Genomic DNA, 12,499 nt, shown 5'->3' with positions numbered 1-12,499 from the left:
CGTACAGTGTTACATGAGGACTCTCGTGTATTTCACTGTGTCGTTGCTGTGCTAGTACAGTGTTACATGAGGACTCTCGTGTATTTCACTGTGTCGTTGCAGTGCTCGTACAGTGTTACATGTACGCTCAGGTGCCAACAAAATGTGAAAACTTTGCAGGGGTTGAATACTTCAGCAAACCACTGTGTGTGTATATATATATATATATATATATATATATATATATATATATATATATATATATATATTCTCATTCCACTGTATATGTGCCACTGTTTGCTTTGCACTACATTCCATGCATAACCCATTCTCATGCGCCCCAGTTCTGTATAGGTGTTATTTCAGTGTTGAATGCCGTCAACCCGCTTGAAATTCCTGACATTTTTTAAACCGAGCTTGTGGCTGCCTCACGAAAACTACCACGCCCTGTGACCCGCCGCCGCCGCAACAGCAAGTTCCCACACGACCCGAACCCCTCTCCGTTTGTAAGTTCTCTCAGGCATAAACTCGGACACCTATCCTTCGCATTTCTCGTGACGGTCATCAATGTTACTCGTAAATATTAAAAAGTCAAACGTCCCACAATATGCTTTTTTCTTAGGCGGACGGAATTAAAAAAATAGTCATATCGACCAAATTATTTCAACAAGCAGCACATACTCTATTTTACTTCACAGTTGTTTATGTTTTCCTGGTGAGGACCCCGGGGTTTAAAGCGAAAAGGAGATTATGAAACTACCGTCATCTTGGCTCCCCAGGACCGTCATGATGTGTTTAACTGTGGGGTATTTGGAGCCACAATGGCGACTAAAGGGACACAGTTTCTGTAACTCGTAGCTTTAAAAGCCGCAGAGGACCCCGCAGGCTTTAGCGGCGGGCAGACCTAGGCCTGTCAGTTCTCCAAGTTGCCGGAGAGAAAGTCGGAGTCAAGAGAGGGAATTGGAAGTGTCTCCAAATGGAGCTGAGAAGGTGGAGATAAAAGAGAATAACATAATTATAGCACCTAAAAGGTAAGCTTTCTGTCGTGTGTGTCATTTAAAGGGTCTTTTTAAAGCTTCAAACACCGCGTCGCTGCGTGCAGCTCACAACCGAGCGAAGACGGGGTGACCAAGTGCAACCTTGTCTTTGTTGTTAATGAACTTGATTTAGCGAGGATTGTCGTTTTTGTTTATTTATTATTATTGCTATGACTGTATTCCCCAGATTAACGCCGTAGTTATGTAACGCAACAAAAGGGGATTGCACCGACGCAGTCGTTAATCAGTAGCTAGGATGGAAAGAGATGCTACGCGACTCTCGTCCAGTTGTTGTGTGTTAATAATACTTGTTAAAAATTAAAGAGAGAGAGAGAGAATTGGAACTATTTACTGTATTCATTTTACTTTTACAATTACGTGTCTAAATGCAGATTCTACGACTTTTGGCTGACAAGTCTGAAAAATTAAACTGCAGTAACATAAAAATACAGCAGCTCCTAGGCTTTAGAAGAGACCGCATTGTATTCCAATGAAATGTCGCTGTCACGATTATTCTTGTGTCTGGGCACAGGCGCACTACCTTTATCCCCACAAAGTGCTGTCTGGATAATTACAAATATTCCAAGAAATGCGGGGATACAGGCACTGCCCAGCACAGAACAGCTACTTTATTTGGGATTGGGTGTCTAGGCATGGAAGTAACGTGAATGTTTTTCTGCTCCCAACCTGTCACAGATTGGCACTGATATTAATCTTGGCTCTCAACATTTATTCACCTGTAAGTAAAATAAAGTGTAGGGGTAAATCCTTTCACTTCACAGTGGAGTCAGTTATTCGAATAACAAATATATGGGAAATCCCCCCGCAAAGATCGAAAGTTGTGCAGCTGTGAAAAAAATATCCCTTTCAGTTATTGTGCATCAGTACTAATAATTCATGTGTAAGATTTGGGTTACCACTGCACTTGTCGGATAGTTTGCTGTGTAAAATCATACCAGTGAGACTCATTTAAATAACAGAAATGAGAGGAGTTCTGAAACCAAGGACCTGCTGCAGCGGGGGGAGTTTCTAACCCTGTCTTAAATGATAAACACATACATTTTGGGCAATGCCAGAAATAGTAAGACAAGAGTTATGAGAAGTTTAATAGCTGGCAGTTGTAGCTGGGGCATGTGGTCCCAGAGTGGAAAACAGGCTTTATGGAGGCTGAGGAGAATGTAAACAAACAGGACTGCCAGCAAGGCATGGCTTCTTTCCTATCAAGGACAACATGCAGAGGACTACGCTGTGTAAGACCCTTACTTAAAGGAATTGCATTTAGTGTGAACTGGAACATAAGACGCAGGACTCGGCTTCAATTTGGCCGAGGTTCACTTTTAGTTAGATTTGTTTTCTTAAACATCCTGTCATGTTTAAATGCTGCTTCAGGTGTTGAATGTAAGCTCGATATTGAAAGTGCAGGACAGGGTTAAGTTCTTGTGTTGCGTGGATTGAGCTGCGCTGTAGGTAATCCATTTCTATTCAAGCAATCGATCATGCATTCTGAGATCAGACTATTAGAAACCAAGCCAGGTAGACTAGATAGTCGTATTGCTACCATGTGGTGGTGAGTTTTTATGACAGACTCGCTATTGTACGGCAGGTGTCTGTTTCTTCTGTTGGATCTTACAATGCCCTTTTCTGTTCATCCATAACTGGAAGCAGTCAGGGGTTAACTGTAAAAGAAGTCAAGCTGACACAGACAGCATTAGCCTAAACATTTGGACCCAAGTATTACAAGCTGTAGCTACATCATGTGATTCCAAGTTTATCCTTAGCCTTCGTGATCACACTGACGCATTTCTTACCCTGAGGTGTACATGTGGTCAGGAAGGCGGTGTCACATGTTTACTCACAGGTGACCGGGTCTGTATTGAACCCTGTGCAGTCTGTAGAGAATGTTACTGTCCTCTCTCAGTCTGCTCCAGTAAGCTGTGTTGGGCTCATCCTGTGAGCTTGCCCTGGCTGTTGGATCTGAGCTGGACAGTGAATGTGAGCTCTGAGTCACAGTCGCCTCCCACAGCTTCAGAGAAGCATCAGGATGCTGCAGCATGTGTTAACTAGGACTGACATGAGCACCCCTTTGTCTTCTTGTGCTTCTTCACTTTCTGATTGGTAAGATTCCGATAGCTCCGCTGGTCTAACACTTCTAAATAGGCGATATTGCTGGTCTCTGCGTATATCTATAATGAAAGTAAAAAGAAAATAAACAGAATAGAAGATCTTCACAAGATCCTGGTGATGTGGTAAATGATCAGTAACATGGAAAAGTAGATTGCAGTGACCTACATCAGCTGTATGCTTATTAAAATGAATGCTTGAAGTACAGACAGTTCTGTCAGATTCTGTCAATGAATAAAGAAAGTCCTGGTTTCATCACTCTTGAATAAGTGTTTCCCAAGCAAAAAAAAGAAATCAAATAGTGTGACAGATCCAGGGTGTGTTCATACAGCACAGATTAGGAGCCACTCAGTCACTCATGCTTTTCAAGTTTCTGTGGACGAAGGGGCTGAACATGCATGCTTATTTACACTATAAGAGAAAGACTGCCGTACAAAGAGAGAGAGGGAGAGAACAAGAAGTACATTGCTGTTCCGGAAACACGAGTTTTGAAGAGCTTCCTAAATGCCACAGTAAACGAGGGAGACTCGAGGCTGGTGCCACATTCAGGTTGGATTCCAGTTTCCAGCTTGAGGGAAGTTGCCAAGTTGTGGTTGCATTTGATCTTCTTTGAAATCTGCTTTGCGATGCAAGCAGCATCTCGTAACAGTGTGAGTGAGACACAGAAATGAGAAGTCGCTAGTGCTTGCCAGGTTGTAGGGGGGATAAGAACACCCAACACATTACTTTAAGGTTTGTTACTGAGGAATTGTGTCGAGTCACACTTTCTGAGCCAGGTGTTCTGTACTGGTCACATGTCCTGAGGTTTCCCTCCCTTCACATGTGGAAGTGCAGATCAAAAGCAACATGTGGTTTAAATCCTAAACCCCGAGAGCGTGCGTGCAGGGGTGTGTGGTTAAACTGAGCTTTGTGTTTCAGTCAAGCTGGTCAGACGTGGGGTTTTAGTTTTAGTTTCTGTGAGATTGTAGGGGAAGCGCACAGTGAGGAGGTGTGATTAGCTGGAGTGCTGGTACTTCTGTCGCTGCATATTTTTGCAGCTTGCAACCAAAAATAAGCCATTTCAGCATGTTGTGTGATCATTAACCCATTAAGGACCGTGATTGTGTTAACACGATCATACTGAAGTGGGCTTCTAGGACTGCGATCGTGTAAACATGATAAAAAAGCACTTATTTTGACTTGCAGGGCCACCGTACATTGCAGTACAGGCTTGAAACACATGTCATTGGATAGGGGAGGGACTGACATTCTTTTCTTTATTGTGTTTTTTTTTTTTTTTTTTAACGGAGAGGCTTTAGTTTCTAAAGGGCGGAGACAAAACATCACAGGAACTTGTGTAGAGCTAAAAAGAAAAGAGGAAACTCTGTAAATCTGATGTATTTGACTTCTAACTATATCAGAACATGTGTTCTGTCATGTGTTTTAATATTGATATGTTTTTACAACATTTATAAATATCAAGAAATGAGTGGCTATAAGCAGATACTATTTCATGAATTAACTGTATCAGGTACGTTTTTATTTCCTTTAATGGAATGAATAACTAATATTTTATTTATTTTATGTTATTGCTTATAAAGACCCTGAGTATAAACGTGTATTATGTATTCTGCAATCACTCAAGTGAAACAATGTCTTGTAATTTCACCAAACATCAATATTTTTCAACATAACTTTCAGGAAGTAATGTAAGGCCCCCTGGTCATAGAATGATACCTTTTTATACATGTATCTCAAAGCAGAATACAAAATAAAATACTTACAAATATCTATCTATCTTTCTATCTATCTATCTATCTATCTATCTATCTATCTATCTATCTATCTACCTATCTATATATATACAGACATGCTCAAATTTGTTGGTACCCCTCCACAAAAAACGAAGAATGCACAATTTTCTCTGAAATAACTTGAAACTGACAAAAGTAATTGGCATCCACCATTGTTTATTCCATATTTAATAGAAATCAAACTTTGCTTTTGATTTTTTATTCAACATAATATTGTAAATAATAAAACAAATGAAAATGGCATGGACAAAAATGATGGGACCGCTAACCTAATATTTTGTTGCACAACCTTTAGAGGCAATCACTGCAATCAAACGTTTTCTGTAGCTCTCAATGAGACTTCTGCACCTGTTAACAGGTAGTTTGGCCCACTCTTCCTGAGCAAACTGCTCCAGCTGTTTCAGGTTTGATGGGTGCCTTCTCCAGCCTTCTCCAGTTTCAGCTCTTTCCATAGATGTTCGATAGGATTCAGATCAGGACTCATAGAAGGCCACTTCAGAATAGTCCAATGTTTTGTTCTTATCCATTCTTGGGTGCTTTTAGCTGTGTGTTTTGGGTTATTATCCTGTTGGAGGACCCATGACCTGCGACTGAGACGGAGCTTTCTGACACTGGGCAGTACGTTTCGCTCCAGAATGCCTTGATAGTCTTGAGATTTCATTGTGCCCTGCACAGATTCAAGGCACCCTGTGCCAGGCGCAGCAAAGCAGCCCCAAAACATAACCGAGCCTCCTCCATGTTTCACTGTAGGTATGGTGTTCTTTTCTTTGAAAGCTTCATTTTTTCGTCTGTGAACATAGAGCTGATGTGACTTGCCAAAAAGCTCCAGTTTTGACTCATCTGTCCAAAGGACATTCTCCCAGAAGGATTGTGGCTTGTCAATATGCATTTTAGCAAATTCCAGTCTGACTTTTTTTATGTTTTTCTTTCAAAAGTGGAGTCCTCCTGGGTCTTCTTCCATGGAGCCCACTTTTGCTCAAAAAGCGACGGATGGTGCGATCAGAAACTGACGGACCTTCACCTTGGAGTTCAGCTTGTATCTCTTTGGCAGTTATCCTTGGTTCTTTTTCTACCATTCGCACTATCCTTCTGTTCAATCTGGGGTCGATTTTCCTCTTGCGGCTGCGCCCAGGGAGGTTGGCTACAGTTCCATAGACCTTAAACGTCTTAATAATATTTGCAACTGTTGTCACAGGAACATCAAGCTGCTTGGAGATGGTCTTGTAGCTTTTACCTTTACCATGCTTGTCTATTATTTTCTTTCTGATCTCCTCAGACAACTCTCTCCTTTGCTTTCTCTGGTCCATGTTCAGTGTGGTGCACACAATGATACCAAACAGACAGTGACTACTTTTCTCCATTTAAATAGGCTGAATGACTGATTACAAGATTGGAGACATGTGTGATACTAATTAAAGAAACGAATTAGTTTGAAATATCACTATAATCCAATTATTTATTATCTTTTCTAAGGGGTACCAACAAATGTGTCCAGGCCATTTTAGAATATCTTTGTAGAATAAGCAATAATTCATCTCTTTTCACAGCTTCTTTGCTTTATTCTATGACATACCAAAGGCATGCAAGTATACATGATAAAATAGTGTTTATATATATATATATATATATATATATATATATATATATATATATATAAAAAAAGCAAGGCTTGTCTGGTTTCTGAAGTGCTTTATAATGTTCCCCTGAGTGTTCTGAATAAGGACACCATTCACAAGATGCTACTATAAAAAATAGTTTTTTCTTATAGGTAAATAGGTTAATTTTAGGAAGAGTCAACTACAGCCAAAAAATGGCTGGTCCTGGGGGAGCATCCCACTGAAAAATGCTTGGTCCTGAAAGGGTTAAGAGGTGAACTGACAGCACTAGAGACTTGGAAAGGGCTGTTCACTCAAAATATGGAGGGACCTCCCTTATTTGAGGAGGCTGCCTCAAGCCTGCCCTGGCCTGGAGGGAGCACCCTTTCTCTTGGGGGGTGAGGGGGGGAGCAGTTCAGTCTCCATGCCTCAAACCTGCCATGGATTGGAGGGAGCACCCTTTCTCTCAGGTGAGTGAGGGAGGGAGCAGTTCAGTCTCTGTGCCTCAAGCCTGCCCTGGACTGGAGGGAGCCCCCTTTCTCTCAGGGGTGAGGGAGGGATGGAGGGAGCAGTTCAGACCCCTTGTTTTCCCAGCTGAGATGCAGCAGCTGGTTTTGCTGCTTCCTCTTGTGGTGTTCAGCACTGGTATTCAGTTTCATGAAAGACAGATGCTTTGTTGGACAAAGTGTTCATTGTAGCTGCTGCACTCCTTGTGTGCAGCTCCGGCTTCTGAACTGTGGAGGCCGGCTGAGAGACAGCAAGCCAGTGCCAGGGATTACTGTATAGATAATACATGTCTGATTGTAGGAAAAGTATGGCGTGCTGGTATTACTTGATCCTACAGATCGTCCTCTGCATGTAAATGTGGTGTTGAAAGGATCAGGTGGCAGTAATCTGAGCAATCGGGGTCATGTTAACCCTACTACAGTTAATAATAAATGAATGGGGAGAATGGTATATCTGAAACTGTGCCGAGGATATCAGGGAGACGATCGTACGTCTGTTTGTTTTGTCTTGAAAAACGCTTATCAAGTTGAGATTGAACTTGGAGTTACCATTTAATAATTTATCAGGAGTGTCGGATTGTGAAGATATAGGAGGTGTGTCTCTGTCTGTACATCCGTCTGTCTGTCCGTCACACTAACGCTCTGCATGTGTTGAACGCGTCGCACTTCATCAGTCATTTTATACACTACCATTCTACCAACACCTCAGGATTAGGGACCTACCTAAATCGCGATTTCGCGGAAATCGTGTTAAATTGAGGGGTCACCGCGAAATTCACCTCTTAGGGGCCAATGTATACAAACAAGTACGGAGAGGAAAAAAAAGAAACCTTGTTTAAATGAACTACTGCACAACGCAAGTGACGCAAACTACGTGTCTTCCTTCTGTAGATATCCCTTTTTGTATTCCTTCGCCGTCCCGTGTGCATTGCACTTCAGCAAAAAACAAACAAACAAAAAACGTCCAAGTAACATTTACAAAATAAATTCTCCAAAGCAGTTAACGTTCTTGTTTACTATTCAAATGACAAAGTTTTAATCAGCCTATCAGTGCGTCTTTACTGCTTTTATGTGACCTGTACTGTGCAGGAGGGGGCGGGACAAAGGTGCTGCCTTGTTTTGATTTAGGTTGATAAAATCTAGTTTTCAGCATTGGAGGTAAAATAGTAGAAATGGACGACAAAGAAAGCAAAGTATATTTTGGCTAATGATCGTTTCAAGATATTTCCCAAAGAAACTACATGCAGACCGAAGTCATTGTTTTCCATATCTTAATGTGTATTTGGAGAAAATACGATCGATCGCTATTTAGCTTCAGAATCACACATTAAACAAAAAGGCTACTTCAGAGGCTGCTGAACAGAATGTAAAATAAACAGCTTTCAGAAACCAAACTGGAAAGTCAGCCCAGACAAGAAGTATTCCTGTCTGCAAGTTAAATCAGTACTAAAACTATCCAGCACAGCCACCTCGCTTCAACCTGCTGCTTACAGTTGGAATTTTAGACCCGAATAGCCACGTCTTCTTTGTTTTGACTCGGTACTAATCAAATAAATTATTGGATGGGACAAATAACATGACAACGAATGTGCTGCATACATTGACTTTATTAAAGTATGCCAAATGCCCTAATCTAATCGATTTCCACATCTGTATAACTTGGCAAAGCTTTTCCTTAACTTCCAACCAATTCAGTGGATGCAGACGTGCAGTCTCAATGCATGGGCAAGTCAACTGCAGGGGGATGCTGCATACTCGCCTTTAACAAATGACAGCACTCTGTTTCAGTAAGGAAGCAAGTACCACTATTTTTAGGCTTTATAGTGTTCTGAAATACTGTCTACTTAGGTTTATTTAATGTTTAAACAGGTCCGCGAAATCCTAATTTTATTCCGCAACATACCCGTGAAAAATAGGTAAATTTACCGCGATTTAAGTAGACCCCTACTCATGACATCGAAGTCCTAAACGCCATTGCATAGACAATCTGTGCGTACTGCTGATAAACGCCGTAGTCATCAGCTTTTTCATCACACTGATGGCTGTGATTTCATTTCACAGCCGTGGCGATGGGGGATGGAAGTCAGTGGCATGCCTGTTCATGCTGTGATGAGATGTGAGATGTGAGATCAGGTCAGAGCAGAGCAGTGAATCATATCCTTTCTTTACATAATGTAATAGAGGTCTGTGTCGTTTGTGTCCTGATACAAAACCAAAAGCACAGATTGTAGTTCACTGCGTGGTTCTTGAATGAGAGCAAGTGTGCAAATGAGAGCAACCCATACTCCTCATCATACAAGTAGCCCATCAGGACCATTGCGTGTATCTCAGCAGGGTTGTGAACCCCAGGACTGGGTGCAGTCTGGGACACATTCTGAATGGACCCTGACAGCGCCTCGTTCCTGCTGCAGGAAGTGAGCTGCCCTGTTGCGGCGGGACCTCTGTTCTGCTGGGCTCTTCCTCTGGTGGGAGGGTGGAGTGCGTGTCTCTGATCCGCTCAGGGGAGGATTGTGTTTGTAAGGAAACACTTCCTGCAGTAGTAATAGTAGGTTGTAGCATTTCACTGTCTTGAACACAACAGGGGCAGCAGTGTGGAGTAGTGATTAGGGCTCTGGACTCTTGACCGGAGGGTTGTGGGTTCAGTCCCAGGTTGGGGACACTGCTGCTGTACCCTTGAGCAAGGTACTTTACCTAGGTTGTTCCAGTAAAAACCCAACTGTATAAATGGGTAATTGTATCTAAAATGTATAAAAAATAATGTAATTGTATGTAAAAAATAATGTGATGTCTTGTAACAATTGTAAGTCGCCCTGGATAAGGGCGTCTGCTAAGAAATAAATAATAACGGAGAGACCTGCAGGCAAGCTGCTGTCCCTGTGCCTCGCTCAGCAGGATCACAAGCAGCACCTCACTGTGATGTGTCTCCTGTACCTCGCTCAGCAGGATCACAAGCAGCACCTCACTGTGATGTGTCTCCTGTACCTCGCTCAGCAGGATCACAAGCAGCACCTCACTGTGATGTGTCTCCTGTACCTCGCTCAGCAGGATCACAAGCAGCACCTCATTGTGATGTGTCTCCTGTACCTCGCTCAGCAGGATCACAAGCAGCACCTCACTGTGATGTCTCCTGTACCTCGCTCAGCAGGATCACAAGCAGCACCTCACTGTGATGTGTCTCCTGTACCTCGCTCAGCAGGATCACAAGCAGCACCTCACTGTGATGTGTCTCCTGTACCTCGCTCAGCAGGATCACAAGCAGCACCTCACTGTGGTGTGTCTCCTGTGCCTCGCTCAGCAGGATCACAAGCAGCACCTCACTGTGATGTGTCTCCTGTGCTGCGCTCAGCAGGATCACAAGCAGCACCTCACTGTGATGTGTCTCCTGTGCCTCGCTCAGCAGGATCACAAGCAGCACCTCACTGTGATGTGTCTCCTGTGCCTCGCTCAGCAGGATCACAAGCAGCACCTCACTGTGGTGTGTCTCCTGTACCCCGCTCAGCAGGATCACAAGCAGCACCTCACTGTGGTGTGTCTCCTGTACCCCGCTCAGCAGGATCACAAGCAGCACCTCACTGTGATGTGTCTCCTGTACCTCGCTCAGCAGGATCACAAGCAGCACCTCACTGTGGTGTGTCTCCTGTACCTCGCTCAGCAGGATCACGAGCAGCACCTCACTGTGGTGTGTCTCCTGTACCTCGCTCAGCAGGATCACGAGCAGCACCTCACTGTGGTGTGTCTCCTGTACCTCGCTCAGCAGGATCACGAGCAGCACCTCACTGTGGTGTGTCTCCTGTACCTCGCTCAGCAGGATCACGAGCAGCACCTCACTGTGGTGTGTCTCCTGTACCTCGCTCAGCAGGATCACGAGCAGCACCTCACTGTGATGTGTCTCCTGTACCTCGCTCAGCAGGATCACAAGCAGCACCTCACTGTGATGTGTCTCCTGTGCCTCGCTCAGCAGGATCACAAGCAGCACCTCACTGTGATGTGTCTCCTGTACCCCGCTCAGCAGGATCACAAGCAGCACCTCACTGATGTGTCCTTGTGCTGCACTTCATGGCTCAATGTGTGGGAGGTTCCAACGGATTTCTCTTAAAAGCTACAGCGTGAAAACCATTTGTTAAAGTCTTGAATTTATTCTTAATTAGGAGAGCATTTAAAAACAGAAGTTCGGTGCCAAAAATTAAATAAAATCAAGGTAACTTTAATCTCAATATTCAGGTCTTTACAAAAATCGACTAGCTTTATTTTAGTTTTTTTATTCTCTTCAGTGCATTTTACATTATGTTTGTGAATTTGAAACATCACAAATGTAACACTTTAAAACACCCGTTGTTGAATGAGGGAACAGTTCAAATATATGACTTTTGAGAGTCCCATAATGTTGTAGGTGAACAAATGGTAACAGGGATGGAAATAAAACTCCCATTAATAAGACACACCTGAGCTTGTTACCTAGACACACTGTGGCTAATCAAATGTACACCATTTAGGTCTTGCAAAACAAATACAATGTGTAACCCATACTGATCTTGTGCATCAGTCGACTCGTCCGTGTGACCACCGACAAGCAACCAGACTGTTTTACCAATTCCATAATCTCCTGCTTGTGATACTCGGCAACTTTAGGTAAGTATTCGTGTCTCAGCTGGGCTGATGAAGGAATCACTCCACCATTTCCTACATGCAGCCCGAAGAATTTACATAACCTTTTGGTTGTCCAATTTTTCAAGAGGGATATTTGCGCAAACAAACGCCTCTGTCGTGTCAAAAATGTAATGTTTCGTGCTTCACGGTTTTCAGTGGACTTTTGGAACATGGAAGTCATCAGGTTTTTTTTTTTTTTTTTCTTTGCAAGTAAAGCAGTCGCAGTACTACTCTGGATTTCTCTTTCGGTGAATACTTAATGTAAATGCCCGTCAATAGCCGATTCTCGGTAGTGATCTACAGTAACGTTGCAGGACGTACAGAAGAGCTTCCCTCCATCGCTGTGTAAACTCCTGCTGGATACTGCCTTACGTGATCTGCTGCAGACGCATTTTTAGCCTTTTTCGAGACATCCATTTTCTTGTTTACAGTGTGCAGTATTTTAATTTCCCGCCTAGATTGCATATAGTCACATGACAATCACTGCACAGCACTCTTTGCATGGTGAATATTACATGCAGGCACATAGGAGGCTCTGGGTTTATATATTGAGACTGTAGGAGTCTGATAAGATACTGATGGCTCTGGGTTTGTGTATTGAGGCTGTAGGAGTCTGATAAGATACTGATGGCTTTGGTTTGTATATTGAGACTGTAGGAATCTGATAAGATACTGATGGATCTGGGTTTGTGTATTGAGGCTGTAGGAGTCTGATAAGGTACTGATGGATCTGGGTTTGTGTATTGAGGCTGTAGGAGTCTGATAAGATACTGATGGCTCTGGGTTTATATATTGAGGCTGTAGGAGTCTGATAAGATACT

General features: G+C 43.0%; 1 protein-coding gene across 3 annotated transcripts in view; it reads left to right on the top strand.

The window, feature by feature from the left end:
• Positions 1–852: 852 nt before the first annotated feature.
• LOC117395512 (phosphatidylinositol 4-kinase beta) overlaps positions 853–12,499 on the top strand; it is a 51,039-nt gene continuing 39,392 nt past the window's right edge. For all 3 annotated transcript variants that reach the window (XM_059007348.1, XM_059007347.1, XM_059007346.1), the window contains exon 1: positions 853–1,010. The gene's annotated coding sequence lies outside the window, so the exon portion shown is untranslated. The remainder of the gene's footprint in view (positions 1,011–12,499) is intronic.

The sequence above is a fragment of the Acipenser ruthenus genome, chromosome 35 (genome assembly GCF_902713425.1).
Source record: "Acipenser ruthenus chromosome 35, fAciRut3.2 maternal haplotype, whole genome shotgun sequence".
Taxonomy (NCBI): Eukaryota; Metazoa; Chordata; class Actinopteri; order Acipenseriformes; family Acipenseridae; genus Acipenser; species Acipenser ruthenus.
The sequence above is the reverse complement of the archived record's forward strand: the minus strand, read 5'-3'. Positions and strand labels throughout refer to the sequence as shown.